The following is a 27121-nucleotide window of genomic DNA, read 5'->3' on the forward strand; positions in this document are numbered from 1 at the left end:
AAGGAAGTGCTAAGAAACAAAGGGGAGGTCAGTTTGACACAAGTTAAAATGTGTTCATGCCCACATGAGAGTTAACACAATGCCATGGGTATTAAGAGTAGGGAGGGCTTCCCTGTTGGCGCAGTGGTTGAGAGTCTGCCTGCCGATGCAGGGGACACGGGTTCGTGCCTTGGCCCGGGAAGATCCCACATGCCGCGGAGCGGCTGGGCTCGTGAGCCATGGCCACTGAGCCTGCGCGTCCGGAGGCTGTGCTCCGCAGCGGGAGAGGCCACAACAGTGAGAGGCCCGCGTACCGCAAAAAAAAAAAAGAGTAGGGAGAGTAGGGAGAGTCAGCTTCTGGCTGGGAGAAACTAGGAAGAGTTGTAAACTGAGAAGAGACAGCAAGGGAAGAGCATGAGCAATGCGCAGATGTGGGAAAGCAGTGGGTGTGCTAGGGGAAGTTTGGATAAACTGTGTGTGTGTGTGTGTGTGTGTGTGTGTGTGTGTGTGTGTGTGTGTGTGTGTGTGTGTAAAGGTAGGAAGAGATCATACCAGGCCAGGCATTTGGCCTTTATTCCATAGGCAATAAGGAGCTTACACAAGAGATATCTCAAGAGACCAGCTATGCTGCTGCAGTCAAAGAGGAAGCAGCCCTCAGTGCATCTGGGTCTGGGCTTGTGAATGCAACCCTGTGTCAGTATGTGGGAGGGCATCTGAGGGGAGAGTGTCTAGAGCTGTGTTCTGTACCATGCTGGAGCTGGGTCTTAGACTGTCTTCAAAGGACCCCTCTCCCTTCTCTGGGCTCTAGGTACCTTGCACATAGTAGGTCCACAGGAAAATGTCATAGAATTATTGGTGGGCCCTTTGAAATCATCTGGTCATTGCCCCTTCCCATTTTAAAGAAGGCAAAAGGAGGGAACATAGATGGCAAAGGACTTATCTAGGATCACACATGGAATTAATAGCAGAGCTGGAGACTGGAACCCATGCCTCCTGAGTTCAAGCTGAGTTCCTTTTCCACACTTTGCTGAGTAATAGCAATAGTATTTTTTGAGAGATTACTCCATACTAGACCTTGGGCTAAATACCTTTACATGGATTATCTCATTTAATCCCACAATCCCCTGAGGGTGCCCCTTTTGAAAGCAGGACGTCTTGTCTTCCATTTCGATTTTCCACCGCGCGTAGCACAGGACCTGGGCACCTAGCTAATTAGGCGATAAAAACTTGGAAAAGTCCAAGTCCCGGGAAGGGGGAGAAGACAAAGGGGGAGGGACCGTCTATCAGCTCCGCCCCCACAAAGACCCCGCCTTCCAGGACGCTGACGTCACCTTCTGGCTCCGCCCCTCATTGTCAGTCTTGGGAGCCGGAGGAGGCGCCGGCCGCCGGGAGCCGAGCGCCGGAGCCCTTGGCGGGCGGGAGCGCGGGCCGTAGCCGCCGAGGTGAGGAGTCTGTGGGGAGGTGGCGGGAGCGCGGCGCGGGAGGCCGGGCGGGCGGGCGGAGAGAGGAGGGCGCCCGGAGGAGGAGGCCTGCCCCGCCAAGGGGTCGGGGCACCCAGTGGTGACCGGGCAGAACCGGCGGGCGCACCCCGGCGAGGGCTGGGGGGTTGTGGAGTTGAGGTGGGGGTAGAGTTTGAGCGGAATTTCGGAGAAGGAGCTCGGAAAGGGAGATCTTTGGAGAGAGACCTTGAGAATTCTTTTGGAGTTGGAGATTTTTCCTTTGAAGGGGGAGGGAAGGTTTTGAGAGACTTCTTGGTGGGAGCGAGAACCTGAGGAGAAATGTTAGAGGCCAAGAGCTGAGCAGAGGAGAGTTTTAGGGTCGAGTTTGGGAGTTGGGGGGTGGGGAGGCGCGCGGGGCCCGGTGGGGGCGGGGAGCGGTGCGGCCGGGCGGGGGGCCGGGACGCCGGGGAGGGGGCTGCGCGGGGCCCGTGGGCACCCGGGGAGGAAGGAAGTGATCTTACAGGAAGAGCCCGGGAGCTCCCGAGGAGGAGGAGGAGAGGTGGAGAAGGAGGAGGTGGAGGGAGGTTTGGGAGCGCTCAGGCTGGCGTGCGGGCCGGGCTGCGGGGCCCGGTGGCGGGGACGCGGGATGGGCGAGGAGGGGGTCCCGCCGCGGCCGCCGCAGCTGTCCGCCCGCAGCGCCAGCCCGTGTCCCGGCCGATGCTGGTCTCGCAGCCAGACCGCTGGGCCGGGAAGGAATTCGAGGCATTCGCTTTGTTTAAGTTGCCAGTAGACAGTCCTTAGGACTAATTAATGGTGGAATCTGCTGGGGGACGCGGGCGAGCCGGGCCGGGGCCGCCCCCGCCCGCAGCCGCGGTGAACTTTCCGCAGCGCGAGCGGCCCGCCTCCCTGCGCGCCCCCACCCTTGCCCGGGCGGGGAAAGAGCCATGGCTTCCCGGAGCGCTGGAATGAAGTGCGGTTTCTGGGGCCGGTGGCCTCGGGCTGCGAGGGCTGCTGAAGGGAACCCGGCGTCCCGGAGCGGCCGGGCTGGGGGTTCGGAGCCCGCTGTAGAGCTCCCTGGGGTGCCTGCGGTTTCTGTTAATAACCTTGGAGAAGGCTCTGCGAGCCGAGAAAGACCATCTTGCTTTGGAGCATCTGTTTCTTCGTCGCGTCAGTCCCTTTCCTAACACTGCAGAGCTTGTTGTGGCTTGTTTCGGAAATGCCGAGACCAGTGCTCACACTTGAGGGTGGGAGAGGGGAAGAGAATAGGCAGCCCCCACTTCAAAAAAAAAAAAAAAAAAAATCCCTGCAGTGTGATCTCCGTAAAGCCCGAGAGACTGCAGATTCTCCGTCGCACCTTCACTGACTTGGATGACCTTGGGAAAGGAATTGTGCTTCTAGTGTTTAATCTGTCCATTAAGGAGAAAATACTCTCTGGACCTGCCTGCCTTTTTGGGGGTATTTTGAGAGGTGGGGTTTGTTCAGGGCGTTTTACGGACTGCTGCAGTTCTGGCCTAAGGAGTTGGACTGGTGTCAGAGCCTGGGGAATTCAGATCACCTATTAAGATTTTACTACCTAAGGTTAGGGAGGGAGGTGTTTGGATTTTAGGGGGATGTTTCCCTTCGGAGAATCTGTACGGTGTGTTCCAGACGGCTTTCTGTTACTTTGCGTGCAGCTTTGGCGGCATTCATGTGGTTAAATTGAATAACCCCCATAGAAAAAAATTCTTTTCTTGTTAGAAATAATTGTTTTGCTCAGAATTCCCCTTGGGGCAGATGAAGGTTTTGCTCAATTTACTCAGAAGAATTTTCCAGGTTTCTAAAATTAAATCACTTCTAAACATAGTAACTGAAGTTTGAAAAACTGGAAACGGTGGGATGGGAAGGGAGTTGATCTAGAGTGATGAACAAGGAGCAAATACAGGTTCATTGTTGTCCTGTGATTACTAATAGGGATTGTGAATTAGCCTTGATTAATAGATATTTTCTTACTCTTAAATAATTTAAGACCAAGAAAGGGAACTAATATTGTTGAGTTGCCTACTCTGTGCCCAGTAATTGTGCTACATGGTATAGATCTCATATAGTCTTCACAACAATGCTGTGAGGTGGTAGTTGGCATCCCTGTTTCACAGATGAGCAAACTGAGGGTGACTTTCCTAAGTGTATGCATACAACTAGTAAGAAGTGGAGCTGGAATTCAAACCGAAGTCTGTTTCTAAGATCCACTCTGCATATTGGGTTGGGAGCCAGGAGGCCTAGTTTCCAGGCCTTTGACTCAGCCACTGGGTCACTATGGTTGCTAAAATGAGTCAATTAAGTCTGTTCCCCAATAATATTACCTTTTCTTCCAGCAATGTTATCAGTAAGCTTTTGATATATTCTAATTTTTTTGATAGAAAGACAAACATATAAGGCTGTGGTAGAGGTATGTTCTGTATGCTTAGGTGCTTAATTTTTTTCTTATGATGGAAGCATTTGTATTACAATAAAGAGCATAGAATTCATTTATGTAGTGGAAGATGACGGATAGCTAATGGTCCTTCTGCTGTAGAGGGCATCATTAAGGAGACATTCATAATCAGAAATGGAAACATTTTTCATGGAACATGGCTTTTTGGGACAGTGTTAGTTTATGAGTAGAGCACACACATTTCATACAGGTAGGACCCAAGTAGTCAAGCTGAAAGATTTGGTATAAACTTTGATGCACATGATAGATGCTCAGTAAATATTGCTGGATGAATGAATGCATGCATTCTCTTTAAAAAAATCAGCTTTATTGAGGTATAATTTACATACGATAAGATTCACCAACCTGAAGTGTACAGTTTAATGAGGTTTGACAAATGCATACAGTTATGTGATCACAACTGCCCTCATTTGTTTAAACTGTGTGTTATCTCTTTGGTGTTGGTTAGCAGAGTGATCGTTGGGAATGCTGTGAAGTTTCTATGTTCAGAATCAATACTGGTGAGATCAGAGTGAATACTAGATAGTCAGTGTGCCAACTTTGTAAGAAACAGGGAAACCTTAGGTATCTAATGGTGAGGTGCATGAGAAGAGTAAGAGAGGTAGAGATGAGGACACTTGTCAGATCAGCAGAAAGATAAATTCGTGAGGAACCGGGTTTTCATTACTTTTTAGGATAGGGGATACACTGTGGGGAAAATAAAAAATTACCCAAAGATTTATTAACAACTTGAATTTCTACTTTTGTTTCTTTTTTGAAATATTATCTCTTGTAATATAAAACTTAACATCTTTGGGGCTTCCCTGGTGGCGCAGTGGTTGAGAGTCCGCCTGCCGATGCAGGGGACATGGGTTCGTGCCCCGGTCCGGGAGGATCCCAGATGCCGCGGAGCGGCTGGGCCCGTGAGCCATGGCCGCTGAGCATGCGCGTCTGGAGCCTGTGCTCCGCAACGGGAGAGGCCACAACAGTGAGAGGCCCGCATACCGAAAAAAAACAAAAAAAAACTTAACATCTTTGGCTATACTTAAGAAGTGCTTTACACAATATGGTTGTTCAAATAATTCTTAAGGGTGGGGATGCTATAAAATGATTAAAGGCTTTGCCCTTCCACCTATGACAGAATATCCTTAGTGTTAATCTCTAACTTGTTTTAGCTAATATTCCACAAAGGGAATACATTAGGTAGGAATTGTGTCTTGCTGGGAAAACATAGATTATTTTTTCCTTCTCATAATTTCTGAAGTCACTGAACCTGTCCCAGTCTGCTTCAGCTCAAGTCTCTGTCTTAGAAAATGCTTGAAACTACTGTATCTGACCTGCTAGAAGAAGCCCTAGTTTTATCTTTGACTCCTTGTTTTTCTTTTCTTTTCTTTTTTTTTTTCTTTTTTTTCGCCGTGCCACGCGGCATGCAGGATCTTAGTTCCCCCATCAGGGACCAAAACCTGTGCCCCCTGCAATAGAAGCTCAGAGTCTTAACCACTGGACTGCCAGGGAAGTCCCTTTCTCGTTTTTCTTTATTCATTCTATTTTTATTGTTGACTCTTAGATAATCCTCTTCTCCCACTTATGAATCTTGAGAATGGAAACTCATCAACCATTGGCCCTCCATATACCATTAGGAAATGATAATTAAATTAAAATACCAGTCTACCAATTCAACATTTTGGGTGGTGATAGAGAGAAAATAACAACTATGAGGTAGTCATTATCCTCTTTATACATGAGGGAGCTGGGCTCAGAGCAGTTACTGTTGGAGCTGTGAGGGGCAGACCATTGGTTTCAGCTCAGATGTGATTGATGCTCAAGTTTAGGATCTTTGTGTTTCATTACACTGCTGTATTGGAGTTGGGGTGGCAAGGGAAGAGCTTGAAAATACCATATTAAAATATAAGCTAAAAGATAACGAGCATGGCTCACCTTTTTAGGCATTGCTGTTTTCATCTATTCCTTTTTTAATTTCTAGAGATACCGTCTCACATTCAAAGGAATTTATAGCTCATCCTTTATTGTATAACTCCCTTTCTAGACCCAGCATTTATTCTTTATAAACATGGTACTTTATATTCACTGGCTGCTTGACTTATTTTATGAAAAATCTCCTCCTGTTTTATATGGATCTGAAAGCTTCCACCAGGTTAATATGTCAATCAAGTCCTTCCATATTTGCATGTGCTCCTCTGTTCCCATTTTATCTGGACAGACTAATATTTTTAAAACATATGTTACTAAAAACTTGCAAAAAATTTAAAAAATTATTACAACTTTTAATTGAAGTATATAATATTTATATGTAGAAAAGTACACATAAGTGTACAACTTGATGATTTTTTTCACAAACTGAATATACGCATGTAACCAGCACCCAGATCAAGAAACAGCATTGCCAGGACCTAGAAGCCCCTGTTGAGTTCCCTTCGGGTTCTCACTGCCTTTCCACCCACCCAGGGTAATCACCATCCTGACTTCTAACAGCATAGATCAGTTTTTGTACTTCTGTAAAAATGTTTGTAAAACATTTTTTCAAAAGTACAAAACATTGTAAAAGCAATGTTTTTACAAACAGTTTTTGTACTTTTGTAAAAATGGAATCATACAGTATATACTCTTGGGTCTGGCTCCTTTTATTCAACGGTATGTGAGTACGCAGAAACTTTTAATGGTTTTCTTTGGGGCTTGGAATAAAATTAAAACTCTATCTTGGCCTATAATGCCTTGTATAACCTGGCCTGTATGTACCAATGTCATCTTATGTTAGTTTCATGGTCCATTATGCTTCATTCACCCTACCTGCTTATTTATTTTTAAACACAAGTCCTTTCCTACCTCAGGGCCTTTGTACATGTGGCGCTCTCTTTCTTGAATACTCTCTCCCCTGCTCTTTGGCTTCCTCCTTCAAGCTTCAGCTTATGATTCAGAGATACTTTCCCTCATCACTTTTTTTTAAAAAAATAAATTTATTTATTTATTTTTGGCTGCATTGGGTCTTCGTTGCTGAGCGTAGGCTTTCTCTAGTTGCTACTCTTTGTTGTGGTGCGTGGGCTTCTCATTGCGGTGGCTTCTCTTGTTGTGGAGCATGGGCTCTGGGCGCACAGGCTTAAGTAGTTGTGGCACGCGGGCTCAGTAGTTGTGGTGCACGGGCTTAGTTGCTCTAGCGGCATGTGGGATCTTCCCAGACCAGGGATCGAACCCGTGTCCCCTGCATTGGCAGGCTGATTCTTAACCACTGCGCCACCAGGGAAGTCCCTTTCCCTTATCATTTTATCTAGCTAATCCTTTCCTCTTATTCCCTATTACTGGCATCTGTTAACTCCCTTTATAACCCCTATTACAATTATAATGATATATCTGCTTGCCTGATTATTATCTGTCTTCCCAGCTAGACTTCATGGGAACAGGGAACTCATCTGCTTTGTTCACCGGTGTGTACCTAGTACCTAACACAGTGAGTGACATGTAGTAGGTATTTAATAAATATTTACCGACCACATTCCCAATTCAGCACCTTTATTTCCATTATCTTCTGTCCTTTTCTTCTCTTATGCTATTTAATTATTTCATTTTTTCCATCCTTCAAGACTCAGCTCAATTCCCCATCTTTGAAATCTGTCCTGACTTTGCAATAGTAAGTCTCTCTTCTCTAAAATTTTGTGACATTTATTGCCGGTACGCCTCATGTTCTTGGTTAAGTCACACTAGCATGTATCTTATGTGCTTAGTTGGGTCAGAAGCTTCTCACTTTCTCAAAAATTTTGCGGCTTGTTACGCTAGTGCCCCTCATGTTCTTGATTAACTTTATTAACTTGTATCTTAATTACCTAATTTTATCAGAAGCTTTTGGATTAGAAGCTAAGTTTGTCTTGGCTGGTACTCCCCTCAGTTACTTTCATTGAACTTTGCACATAGTAGGCTCTCGGTACAGTTTTAGATGATTGATCATAATGATGCTTATGTAAGTAATAATTTAATTTCTCAGGCTTATTAACATTTTAATTAGAATTCTGCTTAGTGTTTTCTCTAATCAAAAGACTGAGAGTGCCCCAACTGCTTCAGATGCTTAGGGTGTGAAAGTACAGGAGTCTAGACCTGCTGCAGATACTTCTGGAATCTGTCACTGGAAAAGAACTATGCACAGTTTCTTCTTGGAATGACGCTTAATCAAATGTTTGTCTAATGCTCTCAGATTGGAGCTATTAACTGAAATGAGATACTAGGTACTACCTCATTTGAATTACTCTGTTGAGTAACATTTTATTTTGATATCAACAATGAAAAATTTAAGCCAGTTAAATCTGCTTCAAGCTACCTTCTCTGACTTGCCAATAAGCTCTCTCAGTAGTTATTTTTTCTCTTTTATTAATGGTAGAAGAATGTATGTACTAATTTCGTATGTACTTACTTTGAGCCAATTTAAGTGCAAATTTGAATTAGTAGTAACTAGGTGGTTTAACTTAATATACATGTAACACAATTGAGTGATAAATGTAAACCCATTTTTTAAGAGATGCGTACTGTGTATTTTAAGTTTCTTTTTTTTGGCCATGTGGATTGTGGGATCTTAGTTCCCCGACCAGGGATCACACCCGCGTCCCCTGCATTGGAAGGCGGATTCTTTACCACTGGACCACCAGGGAAGTTCCATGACTGCTTTTTAAAAACAAATATTAGAAGTTTACAAAATGAGTAGTTGTATATTTATTTTAGTGAGATTTCCAAACTGAAATATTTGGTATACTACTTTTGAACTTGTCTGTAGAGCGTATTTCATGTTCTTAATCCTGATAAGTGTTCATTTGGGGGGAGTTATATTTAACTTTTGGAGATAAGTCTGTGAATGAAGTGAGTAATCAACATTGTTTTTGGTCATAAATGAGATGTAATTCTAAAAGGTGGAGACTAGGATTTTTTTGTGTATGAGGCTTGTCTTTGAGACTCTTACAAATGGAGTTTCAAAAAGGTTTTGAGCCTTGGTGGCATTGTTGAAAGTGAGTCTTGCTTCCCAAGATGACTTGAATAACAGCACTCATTTTGAACCTCTATAAATAAAAATAATTGCTTGACTATAACTTGTTTAACTTGAATTATGATTGAATTGAAATTCTCTCTAATAAAGCATTATCTTGTATTAATATCAACATAGTTTTATTTGTAGCCTTTTAAAAATTCGTCCTTTTTTTTTTGTCTAAAAAAGAAAGTTTTTAAAAAGGGGGAGAAAGGAACATTTTTAGTTTGCTGAGAGGCACATCTGTATGGGAACAGATTTGAAGTTAATTACAGTTAAAAGGTATTTTCCTTTCCCACTTACCAAGGCATTATTTGTATGGGTTTTCTGCAGAGGCTAAGGAGTTTAGATAGAAAAATGACAGTATTTTCCTGTTTCTAAGTGTAAAATCTCTGCTTTTATCCAGTTTCAAGCATTTAACTGGAAAAGTTAAATGCCAGACAAGGTAGTAGAAGTAATTTTTTGGCTCTTTAAATCCTGAAACAGCTTTATCATAAATGTGCTGTCTTTCTTATTACCTGGGGTAATTTATCTGGTTTAGGCCATCTGAGTGATTTATATCTAACATCAGTGAATAAACAGCTCATTTAAGTCTTATATCAGTTCTTGAAAATTCTTCTAAGGATTCTTTCTTATTGAGGACTAATAATAAAACCTAACATTTATTGACTATGTGCCAGCCACTGTACTTAAGTGCTTTTTATGTCTTTATTTAATCTTTCTCTTAACAACCTTTTGGGGTAGATACTGTTAATTATCCCCATTTAACGGATGAAAAATCCTTAAGATATGAGCTCAGTTTGCTCACAGTCAACACAATTGGTGAATGCCAAGCTAGGACTTGACTCTGAGCTTGTTCTTGAAAATTACATTGCTCGAACCAGAACACAAAATGATTTTATGAACTGTGTGCATTTAAGGTCATTATTCCTTGAGTAAATGAGGTCAACATTGGCTTATGTTTCTTAGGATAGAAAGAATACCATTTTTAGGTCATGATAAATTTAAAGATATAGTAAATGTCTTTAAAATGGAATACTGTTACAGAATACACAGAAGCTGGTTGAGCATAGAAGATATTACAAATGTATTTATGCTGTTTGTGTAACAAAGTAATGGTCCCTGGTAGGTTTATATCAGGAATACCAGTTTTAATGCATTTTGCCACAGCTGTACTGGAGTGCAATATGAGATAGTCTTAATATAATTTGATAATATTATATACTTCCCAACATAAGCTAAATTTTTTTTTGGTAGGAACCTTGAGGACTGGCGATTATGTTAGACTTTTGTTTTAAGACTAGATCCCAAGACAGTTTGAAAGAGACTAGCAGGATCTTAAAGTAGCATGATGGAAAACTAGGTGGGTGGGTAGTGAGGCAGTTAATGGAACAGGGAGAAATAATAAGATAACTGAGGGATAAAATTTCAGATCATAAAGAGAGGCAAGAGGAGTGGGATTTGAGCAGAAATACTAGAAGGTAGTGGTTGTTCACTAAATAGGTACAATCCACAGGGATGCAGAGAATCTTTAGGGAAGAGGAGTGGAGAGGAGACAAACACAGATTTTAGTTACATTTTTGGTCAGTTTCGCATCAAATTTAAAAGCCAGGAATTTGGGGACTTCCCTGGTGGCCCAGTGGTTAAGAATCCGCCTGCTAATGTAGGGGACACAGGTTTGATCCCTGGTGGGGGAAGATCCCACATGCCGTGGGGCGACTAAGCCCATGCACCACAACTACTGAGCCTGCACTCTAGAGCCTGCAAGCCACAACTACTGAGCCCACGTGCCGCAACTACTGAAGCCCACGTGCCCTAGAGCCTGTGTGCCGCAACTACTGAGGCTGCGCGTCTGGAGCCTGTGCTCCGCAACGGGAGAGGCTGCGATGGTGAGAGGCCCGTGCACCGCAGTGAAGAGTGGCCCCCGCTTGCCGCAACTGGAGAAAGCCCTCGCACAGAAACGAAGACCCAACACAGCAAAAATAAATAAATTAATTAATAAACACCTACCCCCAACATCTTCTAAAAAACAAAGCAGGAATTTTGTTAATTTTTTTCAGTTTACAGTACTTGTTATATATTTGATCCAGGCCTAATTAATGTGGAGAAAAGAAAAAGGCAAAAGAAGTGCAGTATATAGCCCTTGTTCTTAAAGAATTTAAAATTCTCAATGGGGAGACAGTACCTAGTTTTTAAATAGTTCCATAACAGTCTTGGGCCATATATAAATGCCAAAATGGGGGATGTAGACTTGTGGTTCCAGAGCTTGGGTTTCATAAAACCAGTCATATTTCAAAAGAGGTTTTTGTTTTCCAAGTAAGGACATGAAAACGAAAAACAGTCTTTTCATCTAATACCACCATTTTGTAAAAGATGGAACATTTTATTTATTTTTATTTTTTTTAAATTGGGGTATATTTGTTTCACAATGATGTGTTAGTTTCTACCATACAGCAAAGTGGAGTTCCCTGTGGTATACAGCAGGTTCTCAAGAGCTATCTATTTTATACATATTAATTAGTGTATATATGTCAATCCTAATCTCCCAGTTCATCCCACCCCCCCCTTTCCCCCTTTGGTGTCCATACGTTTGTTCTCTACGTCTTTGTCTCTATTTCTGCCTTGCAACAGGTTCACGTGTACCATTTTTCTAGATTCCACATATATGTGTTAACATACGATGCTTGTTTTTCTCTTTCTGACTTACTTCGCTCTGTATGACAGTCTCTAGGTCCATCCATGTCTCTACAAATGACCCAGTTTCATTCCTTTTTATGGCTGAGTAATATTCCATTGTTTATATGTACCACATCTTCTTTATCCATTCGCCTGTTGATGAACACCTAGGTTGCTTCTGTGACCTGGCTGTTGTAAATAGTGCTACAATGAACATTGGGGTGCATGTGTCTTTTTGAATTATGGTTTTCTCAGGGTATATGCCCAGCAGTGGGATTGCTGAGTCATATGGTAATTCTATTTTTAGTTTTTTTTTTTTTTTTTTTTTGCGGTACGCGGGCCTCTCACTGTTGTGGCCTCTCCCGTTGCGGAGCACAGGCTCCGGACGCGCAGGCTCAGCAGCCATGGCTCACGGGCCCAGCCGCTCCGCGGCATGTGGGATCCTCCCGGACTGGGGCACGAACCCATGTCCCCTGCATCAGCAGGCGGACTCTCAACCACTGCGCCACCAGGGAAGCCCCTATTTTTAGTTTTTTAAGGAACCTCTATACTGTTCTTCATAGTGGCTCTATCAATTTACAGTCCCACCAACAGTGCAAGAGGGTTAAAGATGGAACATTTTAAAACAGAGAAACGAAAGGGCATCATCTCAGATGAAAGGAGTTTTTTATACTGAATAATTCAGCCTTATGAAAAGTTTACTTAAGTTTTTTTTTGTTTTTTTTTTTAATTTTTATTTATTTATTTTTGCGGTACGGGGGCCTTTCACTGTTGTGGCCTCTCCCGTTGCGGAGCACAGGCTCCGGATGCGCAGGCTCAGCGGCCATGGCTCACGGGCCCAGCCGCTCCGCGGCATGTGGGATCTTCCCGGTCCGGGGCACGAACCCGTGTCCCCTGCATCGGCAGGCGGACTCTCAACCACTGCACCACCAAGGAAGCCCCTTAAGTTTTTTTGTGTGTGTGTGAAAATGCCATTGAATCTATGGTACAATGGTGACTGCTCTAGGAGGTCTGTTGTTATGCTGTTAATTTATGTCAAAATGACAGATCATAGTTTACTGAGATTAGTCTGGGCTGAAGTGACCTGTGAGGGCTTAATGGAGGCAGTTAGACTAGAGTTTACAGTGATGGATGGATAGGATTTGAATAGGTGGAAAGGAAGGGGATAGTTTTCCAGGCCTGGGCAGAGCAAGAGAAAAGATACTGAGATTGGAACAAACTTGTATTATTGATTGGACCTGAGAATACTTGTCTGATCCTATAATAGAGTTAGATTATGGACTAGGAGGAGATAAGATCAGTGAGGTAATGCTCAGTCAGATTATGAACAGTCTTGAAAGTTATACAGAGGAATTTGGACTTGATCTTGCCAACATTTGGGAATCATTGAAGGATTATAAATAGGGACATAACTTGATAAACTTGGAACTTGTAGAGTGATTAATCAGGAGATATTATGTAGATTATTAGAAAGGACGCCAGTTAAGAATTGTCATAGAGGGGGCTTCCTTGGTGGTGCAGTGGTTAAGAATCCTCCTGCCAATGCAGTGGACATGAGTTCGAGCCCTGGTCCGGGAAGATAACACATGCCGCAGAGCAGCTAAGCCCGTGCGCCACAACTACAGAGCCTGTGCTCTAGAGCCTGTGAGCCACAACTACTGGGCCCGCGTGCTGCAACTACTGAAGCCTGCGCGCCTAGAGCCTGTGCTCCGCAGCAAGAGAAGCCACCACAGTGAGAAGCCTGCACACCACGACGAAGCATAGCCCCCGCTCGCTGCAACTAGAGAAAGCCCACGTGTAGCAATGAAAGACCCAATGCAGCCAAAAAAAAAAAAAAAAAATTTTAAAAATTAAGGGTGAAAATCTATTGAAACCAAAATTTAAGGGGATAAAAAAAAAAAAAAAAAAAAAGAGGATATGTTGGAGAGAAGATTTGAAGAAGGAAGAGATAGGACTTGATGATGTAGAGAAAGAAAGAAATGATAACTCTAAGATTATAGGAGTGGTAAAACTGAGGAGCATTTGTGATGTTAGTTAACTGAAGTTGGGAAAAGGAGAAAGACATAGGCTTTTGCCTTGAATTCTCTGCTAACTACTTTACATCCATGTGTTTTTACAATTCCATTTATTTGAGATATGTTGAGAGTCTCTAACGTTGCCCTGGGATTGAATTGGAAGTTAAAAGATTTCCTCTATTTTGGAAGTAGTGCTTATTTGGAAAAAAAAAAAAGTATGTTTCAAACCACTAAGTTCTTAGTTATGGAAATTATACCCCAATAAAAAACATCATCATTAGTTAGATTATCAAGTGCAACAGAATTTTTGGAACGCTTTTTTTACTTTAGGTTTTTTAAAACAGAATTTGTCCTATGTAAATTAACAGCAGTGTAGCAATAAACTGGTTCACCTTGGATGGCTTAGTTTATAATATTAGTTAAAATAGTCTTTGAATTTCTGTTACTGCAGCATGTTTTAGTAGAATATATTACCTGCCATTTCTTTAGCATCTGCTCTGTATCACATACCTGATGTCTGTTAACTCTTTAATCTTGACAACTACTTCATGAAATACGTACTATTATTCCTACTTTATAGATGAGGAAATTGAAGCTCATAGGGGCTTAAGAAATATCCCTGGGGGACTGGTAGAGTTAGGACTCTAGAGTACCACGACACAAAACTTGTGTTCTTTATACTACTCTGTGTTTGGGTTAGACCTCGTAAGAATAGAAATGAAGTGTGGGTCAGTTGAGATAATTGATTAGGCAGTAATTCAAATCAGTGAAGTGCTACCCAAATTTAACTGGTGTTATCTATCCTTTTCCATCCTGTCTGGGTAGGTGGGGGTGGGGTGGAGTCAGCTTAAAAGACCAAATAGGATCTGTAGCCCTAGTTCTAGTCAATTACATTCACTTATGTTTTGGATAATGTCTCTCTTATGCTTTTGTAGAGCGCTCAACAAATCCTTATTAAAAACAAATGTTTGATTCAGAAAACAAAAAAATCCCCAATTTTGACACAGTTCAGCTAATTGCTAAACTTGGCAAATGAAATTAAAGGAGGTTTCAGGGTCCAGCTTCTGGGAAAGTGGGACTGAAGATCATTCTACTTGAAACTGTAGTTAGTACTGGAGACTCACTGTCAATGATACTTAGCAATTTTTTGTTCTGTTCCTCTCTCTTCATTCGTCTATCATCTGCAGCCATAAAATTCTTTAGCTTACTCTTCATGTTTGCCATTGATAATTACTTCAAAGTTCTATTTTTACTACCTCCTCAACATTATAAATCTAAGCCCCATCCCTTTCCGCCTCATTCCTTTACCAGCTGCTTCTACTGGGTCTGATAGAACCTGTGCACAAATGTGAGTCGAGTCCTAGGTTTTTAATCTTTTCTCCCAATATTTCCTCCATCTCTTAACCTATAACTGAAAACAACTCTTCTCTCTAATGAATACTGTTATTCGTGTTTTTGCTGGTTGAATACTCTTTGACTCCTTGGACAGCGGGAATCAATCAGTGTACGTTTTTCTGATTCTTTTTTTTTTTTTTTTTTTTTGCGGTACGTGGGCCTCTCACTGTTGTGGCCTCTCCCGTTGAGGAGCACAGGCCCCGGATGCGCAGGCTCAGTGGCCGTGGCTCACGGGCCCAGCCGCTCCGCGGCGTGTGGGATCCTCCCGGACGGGGGCACGAACCCGTGTCCCCTGCATTGGCAAGCGGACTCTCAACCACTGCGCCACCAGGGAAGCCCATGCCTTAATCTCTTAATCCCTAATCTCTCTGCAGTATTTAAGCTATTGATCATCTTCCTCCTTGAAGCTCTGTTCTTTGATTAGGAGTTAAAAATGTGTGTGTTTGGCTCCATCTAGCCTAGTAAGGCCATTTTGCCTGGAACTTGGCTTGTTGTTGGACTCTGGTGTTCATCTTGTAGCCTGTACTGACTAGCAGGGAAGGAGTGGAACAGATTGGCACTGTGCGTTTTATAGGGCTCTGTACCCCTGTGGACTTCTAAGAAAATAATTGATTTGACTTGCCAGTCTTCCTTTTCTTTCTCTTTTCTCTCTCCCTCATCCTTCTGTGGCTTGTGTGTAAAATGGATTCTAGTCTTGACTCTGGTTAAATACTTACAATACCTAAAACCAAACATGTCCTTTTTAGAGCACACTTGTGGAAAGAGTGATATGAGTTGAGTTCTTTGGTAAACTCATGTGAGATTTGAAATGCTCCAAAAAATTTGGGAAACTTTAATGAATATCAATAAGTGACCTTAATGAGAAAAATTTTATGTCTTCTCTCTTATTTCGGTTTGATTTGCACGGAAAGTTATTTCTGAAAAAACAGATCGGCTTCTATCACAACAAAAGTAACTAGACTGAGAATCTCAATATAATAGAATTTCTAAGTCCTACTTATTTTCAGGAGTATTTGCTATAATAACACTGCGCTGTGACAGTTGCCTGGAGTTTATTAGGATTTTGACCTGAGTTTGCCAAGACAGTTTCAGAAAGTTACAGAGATGGCTGGGAAGGCATAGCATGAGCAAATGTGGGTTAGCCTAATACAAATGCAGTAGAGCAAATTTTTGAAATGACATGATTTTTTGAGAAGGAAGCAGTACTGAGTAATGCCACTTTTTTTGTTGTTTTGTCTTGTGCTGTGTTAAATGAACGTTGAAGCCTTGCATCCTGAATTTTTTTTTAATCCTTAGAAGTTTTGAGTCATTCTCTGTCCTCTGATATTTGTCACATTGTCCTGTCAGGAAATGGAATTATTCAGCCTAGAGAGATGATAAAGAGCTTTGGACTGGGTCTGGAGGTTCTGGTTGAGTCTTTGTCATTACCTAGCTATACAAATTTGAGCAAGTTACTTTACAGTTTGGACTTCAGATTTGTCAAATGAGAAGGTGGAGTAATTCATTTCTAAGAAGACACTACCATTTTAATTTGAGGGGTTTTGCAATGTGTCATTTGACATGTAAGAAATACAATGTAGCTTGTATTCTTTGTGGTAGGTATTGTCGCTGTTTTACACGAGGACACTGAGGCACAGTTAAGTAACTTGTCTGTGCTCCTATTAAAAGTGACATATTGTCTGTGACTCCAGCTCTTCTGTCCCACATAAGTGTATCTGTTACATGTTAATCTCAGAATGCGTACAAATGATGGCATATGGTGGTGGGAACAAAGTAGAATTCAAACATTTGTTGAATGTTTGACTAGGTTATTTATTGTGTTGCTTCCTTAAGCCATGTGCTGTTAATATCCTAACATAATTTTCATTACACATTACATTAGTATAGAAATATATACTCACAATTATTAACCAATATGCCTGGGTTTGAATTTCAGCTCTACCATATATTTGTGTAAACTTGGAAAGAAACTCTACCTCTTTGTGCCTCAGTTTACTTATCTGAAAAATGAGGTTAATTGTATCTGCCTCATGGCGTTGTGAGAAATAAAGGAGTTCACACGAAGGATTTAGACTGACACGGAGTAAACATATAATCAGTGCTAGCTATTGTTATTATATTATGCTTTTAACTTTTCCAAGTACTTTAAATAACATTTCCTTCAAGTAACATTCCTATGAGGAAAATAAGGCCTGGAGTTAGCATATTTAGTCCCATTTTACAAAGAAGAAATCCATGAAGAAACTTGTGTAAGGATACCAGAACAAAATTAAATGGAATAAAATTTAAAAGATTATCAAACCCCAATCTGAAAGAGAAAAAAAATGGTTTGGGATGAGTGTCATAATAGTCACCTCTCTTACAGAAGGAGGACAAACCTGAGGTGTTTGGAATGAGAAGGAAAATCATACCCCGCTACTCTTTTCTTCTGGTCCTTGATTCTCTTCCTGCTGTTAGAAGGGAGCTGGGGAGGATGTTGCTGCGTCATTCCTGTGTCCTAGTCTAGCCATCTAGCAAGCTGAGAAACAGCATTTGAAGGGTATTGGATTTGCTGCGAACTGAGAAAAGAGCTTACCTTTTCTATGTTGGAAAACAAGGTAAAATGAGTGGGAGACGGGAGTTACCAGCGTGAGCTGTTGCTGTCGTGTGAGTAGTTTTCACGGATTTAACTCTTGAACTGCTTCAACTTAATACCACATCCCACTCTTTTGTCCTGTGTCAGTTTCCTGCACTTGTTTAGATCTAAGTGCTTCTCTCTCTCTCTCTCTCTCTCTCTCTCTGTGTGTGTGTGTGTGTGTGTGTGTGTGTTTTCTTTCCTTGCACAGCTTGTTATCTCTTAGCTGTCAGCACCTGATTTTGCTGCAGTATGTACTGCATGATCTCTGCATTGCTGTAACCAGATCGTGGTCAGACTTGTCCTTTCCATCTTTTTGATGAAAAGATTTCTTTGCATCTCTCTCCCTCAGGGGTCTGCTGTAGTGTGCTGTAGCTTTGGAGGCTCTTCCCTACCCCTTGGAAAAATCTGAAGACAAAAGAATTTTTGAGAAGTCATCTTGTTTGGGGGTGTCTCTTGGCTAGGATTTCTCCTGTTAGCCTTCCCTTAGGTCTAATACATAGAAACGGTGTCTTCAGCAGATGTATATTGTGCCTGTTCATGTAAGAGACCACTATTCGTAGTCACAGGAAATGCAGAGTATAAACATTGAAGGATATTGAATTAGACTGAATAATGATTAGGGATAGATGAAGCAATATGTCTAGTAGTAGAAAACTTTAGGATCAGGCAGGCCTGGGCTTAATTCCCAGTTCTGTCTTTTATTGCCAGTGTGATCCTGGGCAAATTGCTTAAATTCCCCAAATCTCAGTTTTCCCATCTACAGAATAGACTTACTAATAATACCTGGTTCTTAGGGTTGTTTTAAGGATTAATTGAGAGAATGAATTTATGACACTGAACAGAATGCATAGGTATAGTCCTGTGAGCTGTTACTAACCTTTCTGAAGTTGAGTTCCTTGTTAAAATTGGTATTAGTACTTAGCTCAGGTATGTTGTAAAGATTAAATGAGGATAGAAAGATATCTGGCACATAAATTTTACATGTGCAAGAAACATCTGAGGCAACTGAAATACTACAGGCAGTATTTCTTTGGAAGAAACAAATTAAAATGCTGCCCAGGTCATACCAACACCAGCACCTAGACAGTGCTACTTTAGCAGTCTATCTAGGTTACTCTTGCTGTCCTGAGCTAAATATGTGCATTTCTAATTGTATTTTGCCTTTGATTCATTGTTTTCTCAGTTTATCTCAGAGTCCAGTCCCTTCAGTTTTATACATACTCATATTCTACTCATTCTCAAAGATAAGCTTAAGTTTCACCATGAAGCTCTTTTAGATCACTCCAGAGAAATTATTTGTCCCACTTCTAAATGCCATTATGACACAGCTTGGACCGATATGTATAGCATTTTTGCTCCCATTATCTGCCTGGAGATAATCTAGTTTAGACATCTTCTATGAAACCTTTCCTGACTCCATAATAAATCATCTTCTGTACTTTGTACACCTTTTGTTATGGATGTATCACATTGTGTTATAATTGTTTACCTTTGTATACTTATAATCTTATGAATATCATAAGAACAGAGTATCTCTGAATTCCCACTTTGTAGCATATGCCTTGCTCAATAAATATTGAGACTGATGCATTAACCTTGTGTTGGTATTTTTCTTTTTCCAACCCGAGAGGGAAGGAGTGGGAAGTTCACTTTGGTGTCTCTCTGTGTGTTTTAAAACAACACAAACAAAAATATGTATTATGTAATTCACATACTATAAGATTCACAATTTGAAGTTGTGCAATTCACTTTTTTAAAAAGTATATTTACAGGGTTTGTGCAGTCATCATCACTATCTAATTTCAGAACATTTTCATCACCCCACAAAGAAACCCCATGCCCATTAGCAGTCACTGTCCATTCTCCCCTACCTCCAGTCTCTGGCAACCATAATCTGCTTTATATCTCTATGGATTTATCTCTTCTGGACATTTCATACAAATGAAATCACACCATATGTAGACTTTTTTGTCTGGCTTCTCACTTACCACAGTGTTTTCAAGATTCATCCGTATTATGGCATGTATCAGTGCTTCATTCATTTTTAGAGCTCAATAGTATCCCATTGTATGAATATACCATATTTTGTTTATCTGTTCATCAGTTAATAGACATTTGGGTTGTTTTAATTTTTGGCTATTATGAATAAAGATTGCTGTACAAGTTTTTGTATGGATATAAGTTTTCTCTTCATTATATACCTAGAATAGAATTGCTGGATCATATGATAAATGTGGTTAACTTTTTGCAGAGCTACCAAATTTGTGTTCACAGCACCTGCACCATTTTGCATTCCCACAAACAAGGGGAATGCAAAATGTACAAGGGCTCCAGTTTCTCCACATTCTCGCAATACTTGTTATTGTGCTTCTTTTTGATTATAGCTATAATGATGGGTGTGAAGTGGTATCTCATGGTTTTGATTTGCACTTCCCTAATGACTAATGATGTTGGAGCATCGTTTCATGTGCTTATTGGCCATTTTGTATATCTTCTTTGGAGCAATGCTTGTGCAAATCCTTTGCAATTTTTTTTTCCCCCCCCGCGGTACACAGGCCTCTCACCTTTGTGACCTCTCCTGTTGCGGAGCACAGGCTCCGGATGCGCAGGCTCAGCGGCCATGGCTCACGGGCCCAGCAGCTCCGCGGCATGTGAGATCCTCCCGGACCAGGGCACGAACCCATGTCCCCTGCATCGGCAGGTGGACTCTCAACCACTGCGCCACCAGGGAAGCCCCTTTGCCAATTTTTTAATAGGTTGTCTTTTTTTTCTTTTTTCTTTTTTTTTTGGCCACCCTGCACGGCTTGTGGGATTTTAGTTCCCCAACCAGGGACTGAACCCAGGCCCTTGGCAGTGAGAGCGCCGAGTCCTAACCACTGGACTGCCAGGGAATTCCAATAGGTTGTCTTTCAATTGTTGAATTATAAGAGTTCTTTCTATATTTTGGATACTAGTCTCTTATCAGACATATGATTTGCAAATATTTTTTGTGAGTTTTTGGACCTATTTGCCTAGAATTCGTTGCCCACCTCAATACATATATATGATATAGTAGAACTAGAGGTCCTGAAAGAGCATATATTGATTGAAGTGATTGCTACTACAGGTAGCACTGCAGTTAGGCAGTTCTAGAAGTCTTGGGTTACAGCAAAGGTAGCAAACATTTGACTGGGAACTGGGGAATTTTGGGTTTTCATCCTAGCATTGCCACACCCAGGTAGTATGAGCTTGAGCATATCATGTAATTTTTCAGGGTCTCAGTTTTCTCTTCTGTAAAGTGATTTGGACTAGATAGTCTTTAAGGTCACCACTAAAGTTGTTTGAGTTGGTAAGTTCCTTGTGGGCAACATGTATCCTTTTTTTAAAAAATTTTTTATTTTATATTGGAGAATAGTTGATTAGCAGTGTTATGTAGTTTCAGGTGTACAGCAAAGTGATTCAGTTATACATATACATGTATCTATTGTTTTTCAAATTCTTTCCCTATTTAGGTTGTTACATAATACTGAGTAGAGTTCCCTGTGCTGTACAGTAGGTCCTTTGGTTATCTATTTTTATATTTATTGAAATATAGTTGATTTACAGTGCTGTGCCAATCTCTGCTGTACAGCAAAGTGACTCAGTTATACACAGATAGACATTCTTTTTTTACATTCATTTCCATTATGGTTTATCACAAGATATTGAGTGTAGTGCCCTGTGCTGTACATTAGGACCTTGTTGGGGGCACATGCATTATAAGTCAGATTATACTCCATCTCACTTGTTCCTAAAAAGATCTACATTTTTTTACTCCCTTCTCCCATGGTTTGTTTTTTTATTTTATTTTATTTTTTAATTTGTTTTTTGGCTTCACCACACGGCATGTGGGATCTTAGTTCCCAAACCAAGGATCGAACTTGCGCCCTCTGTGTTGGAAGTGCGGGTCTTAACCACTGGACCGCCAGGGAAGTCCCCATGTTTTGTGTTTTTACTGTCATATTTTATATTTTCATGTTTATCCCTTCACTGTTTATTGTGGTAATAGTTGCTTCCTGCCAGTTTCCAGTTTGTTTTCAGTGAGACTTGCTCCACATGTGGGTGTACTTTTGATGTTTTCATTGGGGGAGGTGAGCCTCCTACTCCATCAAGTTGATCTCCCCTCTATCTTATTTGTTAACACAGAACCCTTCTGCATGCTCTTACCTTTGGGGGAAAACTTTGTGAGTTTTTTTTTCTCTTTGATCAAGGACCCTCTTCTTTTTTTTTTTTTCATAATGACAGAAAGGTTTTTTTTTTTTTCTTTTATTTTTAAACTCAGATTGGGACTTGAACCCACAGGCTGACATTCAAACCCACTGTCTTTTTTTTGTTGTTTCTTTAACATTTATTTATTTATTTATTTTTTGGCTGTATTGGGTCTTCGTTTCTGTGCGAGGGCTTTCTCTAGTTGCGGCAAGCGGGGGCCACTCTTCATTGCGGTGCGCGGGCCTCTCACTGTCGTGGCCTCTCTTGTTGCGGAGCACAGGCTCCAGATGCGCAGGCTCAGTAGCTGTGGCTCACGGGCCTAGTTGCTCTGCGGCATGTGGGATCTTCCCAGACCAGGGCTCGAACCCGTGTCCCCTGCGTTGGCAGGCAGATTCTCAACCACTGCGCCACCAGGGAAGCCCTTTTTTTTTTTTTTTTTAAACTAGTCATAATTAATTCTGACCACCTCCAGTCATATTAATAAACCTGGGTTTTGTTAAAGAATTTATAGCTTAAAAGAGACCTTCAGAGATCTTTTAATCCAGTGTTCTCTATAACAGATGAATTAGAGGTTCAAAAAAGTTAGGTTCATGGATTTAATGTCCCATTTGCTGGGTATTTACTATGATCCTGGTTCAGGCTGTGTAACTAGTTAGTGGCAGAATTGAGAAGAGAATTGAGGTGTAGTATCAGGAATTTGCTAGTGTTTCAACTAAGGGCAACAATAATTTGTCTCCGAATTCTGATTCCTAACTAATTTGTAGCCTCAAGTAGAACTAGCATATTTGTTACATACTTTAGGTGTAAATGGACGCATAGTTTTAATTTTTAATCATCTTTCCTTCCTTTAAGGGCCTGTTTTCAGCCTTAGAGAGTTACTTATGGCTCTAAGGTCTTGAAGTGGCTACCTGTAATTTATTATAACAATTCCAATCCAAGACCACTGGTTACAATTTCCCAAGCTATGTTCTTTCTGGTTACTTTGACTCCTGATGAAAATGATTTTATATTGGCACTGTGCCTCTTCCTAACCACCTGTTCCTGTTAATGTGATTTTTCCAAATCTTCAATGGAATATGCAACTACATTAGAATCACAAATAAAACTTTCTTGAAAATCTCAAAAGCCTCTACCTAACCCCCCTCTCCAATAAAGGGGTATGAGGATAGGCTGATGAAATTATTTGAATAGAAGTGTAGCATATTCCCAAGGAGCCCACAGTTCTTTTGAATATGCAATTTCAAAAACCAAAAAATAATTAAAAATGAAAAACATAATCCACTTCATGGCAAAACCTGACCTGAACTAAAGTGAAGCTATTTATAATTTTATTTATCCTACTTAGTATGATTATTTAACTGTAAAAATATTAGTGTGTCTACCTGGTCCCTATTGTATTATCTTTCCAAAATCTAAAAAATTCTGAATTCCAAAATATATTTAGCCCAAAACATGGATCTGTATTTGTTTTGTCAGTGATAGTTCCTTGTTACATGGATTCTTTTGAAATAAACCCAGGGAGTTGAAATTTTATATTGAGCCTTCATTGGTTAATAAAGCCTGACAGCTAATTCCACTACCGTTCTTTGTTTTTCAAAGGAACACTGCAGTGCCATGTATTCATTAATATTGGGGTAGGTATTTTCTTTTGCTCTTCAAAACAGTTGAGAATTTTTATGTTTTCTTTTTTTCTTCTTCAGTTTTTATTTTTTTGAAATTCTAAACCTACTGAAGAGTTGAGTAAATAGTATTATGAGTACTCATATATCTTTCACCTACATCAGTGGTTCTCAAAGGGTTATTCACAGATTGCCAGGGGTACCCAAGACCCTTTAAGGGGATTTGCAAAGTGAAACTATTTTCATAATAATACTAAGACATCATTTGCCTTTTTCACTGTGGTGACATTTGTGCTGATGATATAAAAGCAATCAATGGGGATTAAGCTGCTGGTGTATTAGCACAAATCAACATAACGGTATCAAATTGCATTAGTAATAATTGTGTTTGCAACACACTTGCAGTAAAACAGAAATGCCAGTTTTACTTAAGAATGTCCTTGATAAAGCAGTAAAAATTATTAATTTTATTAAATCTTGAATCTTGAGTACACATCTTTCAATATTCTGTGTGATGAAATGGCAAGTTCTATGAAGTACTTCTTTGCATATCAAGGTAGAATGGTTATTTGAGGAAAAACACTAGTATGAGTGTTTGAGTTGCAAGCTAAGCTAACCTCTTTTTTCATGAATCATCATTTTTTACTTGAAATAATGATGGACAGATAAACTGGTTATGCGGATTTGGGTATTTGGCAGACATTTTTTTGGAAATGAATGAAATGAAGCTTGTTACTTCAGGGAAAACAACTGACAGTATCTGTTGCCGATGATAGGATTAGAACTTTCAAGCAAAAATTAGAATTTGCATAACTTTATTTGCCACTGTGAGCTTGGCAGCTTCCCAGTACTTAGTCTTTTTTGATGAGATTGATGATGAAATTAACAAAAGTGATTTTTCGATATTGTACAATGAAATGTGTCAACATTTAGAAGATCTGCATATCTGTCAACTTAGTGAACCAGTATTTTACAAATGACCAATGCATGATTTTATAAGATCATGCTTGGGTAAAAGATCCATTCAAAGTGCAAGATAGGGGGCTTCCCTGGTGGCACAGAGGTTAAGAATCTGCCTGCCAACGCAGGAGACACAGGTTTGAGCTCTGGTCCAGGAAGATACCACATGCCGCGGAGCAACTGAGCCCGTGCGCCACACCTGCTGAGCCTGTGCTCTAGAGCCCACGAGCCACAACTACTGAGCCCGTGTGCCACAGCTACTGAAGCCTGCATGCCTAGAGCCTGTGCTTTGCAATAAGAGAAGCCACCGCAATGAGAAGCCCGCACACTGCAACGAAGAGTAGCTCCCACTCGTTGCAACTAGAGAAAGCCCGCGCGCAGCAACGAAGACCCAACACAGCCAAAAATAAATAAATTTATTTTTTAAAAAAATACTAAACCACTAATTACAAAACAAACAAAAACATTGGGGTGCATGTACCCTTTCAGTATTTTTGTTTTTTCCAGATACATACCCAGAAGTGGAATTGCTGGATCATGTGGTAATTCTATTTTTATTTTTATTTTATTTTATTTTATTTTTTGTGGTACGTGGGCCTCTCACTGTTGTGGCCTCTCCTGTTGCGGAGCACAGGCTCCGGACGCGCAGGCTCAGCGGCAATGGCTCACGGGCCCAGCCGCTCTGCGGCATGTGGGATCTTCCCGGACTGGGGCACGAACCCGTGTCCCTTGCATCGGCAGGCGGACTCTCAACCACTGCGCCACCAGAGAAGCCCTATTTTTATTTTTAAAGGAACCTCCAAACTGTTTTCCATAGTGGTTGCACCAATTTACATTCCCATCAACAGTGTACAAGGGTTTCCTTTTCTCTACATCCTCTCCAACAGTATAATTTTTTTTGTTTGTTTTGTTTGTTTGTTTGTTTGTTGTTTTGGCTGTGCCATGCGGCATGTGGGATCTTAGTTCTCCAGCCAGAGATCTAACCCACGCTCCCTGCCTTGGAAGCATGGAGTCTTAATCCCTGGATCACCAGGGAAGTCCTAGTACAGTTGTTTTTTGAGAGATATTCTCTTGAAGAACAGTAATAGATGAGAGATTGATATGTAATTGAATAATATGTGGTCTCTGACATGAAAAATAACTACAATTGGCCTTCTGCATCTGCAAATTCAATCAACCACAAGTGGAAAATATTTGGGGAAGAAACTTCCAGAAAGTTCCAAAAAGCAAAACTTGAATTTGCCATGCATGAGGCAACTATCTACATAGCATTTACATTGTGTTTACATAGCATTTACACTGTTTTAGGGATTATAAGTGATCTAGACACTGTGTTTACATAGCATTTACACTGTATTAGGGATTATAAGTGATCTAGAGATGATTTGAAGTATATGGGAGACTTCCCTGGTAGTCCAGTGGTTAAGAATCCATCTTTCAATGCAGGGGACATGGGTTTGATTCCAGGTCGGGGAACTAAGATCCCACATACCTCGGGGCAACTAAGCCCACAGGCCACAACTACTGAGCCCACGCGCTCTTGGGGCCTGAGCACCACAGCTAGAGAGAAGCCCGTGCCCTGCAATGAAAGATCCCGCATGCCGCAACTAAGACCTGGCGCAGCCAAAAAAAAAAAAAAAAGTATATGGGAGGATGTGTGTAGATTATATGCAAATACTATGCCTTTTATATGAGAGACTTGAGCACTGGCAGATTTTGGTATCCAGAGGGTGGGTGATGGTCTTGGAATGACTGTACTAAGTTTGAATGGTGCCCTGCAGGTAGCTGCAATTAGTTGCATTTCATTGGTCAATAAAATGAGGTCACCTGACTGTGCAGAGGGGGTTCAGGCCTTCCTTAGCTTGTGATCAAGTGTTGGACCTTTCAGAATATCATTGATGAACTTGATAAATAAAAAAAGTAAGAAATTAGAATGATGCCTAGCCTAGTGCCTGGCTCATAATAGGTACTTAATATTTGTTGACTTAATTAAAGATGTAACTGGAAGGGTGTGCCAGAAAACACTATACTTGATGATTTATTGAGTGATTTAGTGCATTTAGTCTGCTAGGTGCTGCAGGAGGTAAAGAGGTAGAAAACAGTATTTATGCTCTTGAGGAGAACCTGCAGCATTAGCTGAGAGGAAACAAACTCATTTAAAAATTTTATTTATTTATTTATTTTTTATTTGGCTGCACCCGGTCTTAGTTGTGGCACGTGGGATCTTTAGTTGTGGCATGCGGACTTCTTAGTTGCAGCATGCATGCAGGATCTAGTTCTCCAACCAGGGATTGAACCGGGCCCCTTGTATTGGGAGTGTGGAGTCTTACCCACTAGACCACCAGGGAAGTCCCATTCTTGTCCTGATAAATATTTATTGACTGTTCCCTACATGCCAGGTAGTGTTTTAGGCACTGGGATACAGTGGTGAACAAAATTCTTGCCTTCATGGAGCTTACAGACTAGTTGGAAGAAATAAACAGTAGACCTATATCAACAAAATAATTTCAGATAGATACAAAGGAAAATAAAACAGTTTGATACAGTAAGGAGTAATGGGAGGAGAGGAGTATACCTTTAGCTGGGATTGTCAGGAAGGCATCCTGAGGAAGTGACATTTGAACTGTGACTAGAATTACGAGGAGGCAGCAGCCATGGGAAGATCTGGGAGAAGGTGGAGGAAGCTGCAAGTACAAAGATCCTAAGGTTGTGATTGAGCTGGCCT

General features: G+C 41.1%; 1 protein-coding gene across 3 annotated transcripts in view; it reads left to right on the plus strand.

Moving 5' to 3' along the window:
* Positions 1 to 1300: 1300 nt before the first annotated feature.
* Positions 1301 to 27121, plus strand: part of LUZP1 (leucine zipper protein 1) — a 77868-nt gene continuing 52047 nt past the window's right edge. For 2 of the 3 annotated variants that reach the window (XM_027109803.1, XM_027109800.1), the window contains exon 1: positions 1365 to 1421. The gene's annotated coding sequence lies outside the window, so the exon portion shown is untranslated. Of the gene's footprint in view, positions 1422 to 27121 lie in introns of all 3 variants that reach the window. The other variant, XM_027109801.1, reaches the window with a different exon arrangement.

This window comes from Aethalodelphis obliquidens, unplaced genomic scaffold, assembly GCF_003676395.1.
Source record: "Aethalodelphis obliquidens isolate GAN/ISIS:26980383/991018 unplaced genomic scaffold, ASM367639v1 scaffold9, whole genome shotgun sequence".
NCBI lineage: Eukaryota > Metazoa > Chordata > Mammalia > Artiodactyla > Delphinidae > Aethalodelphis > Aethalodelphis obliquidens.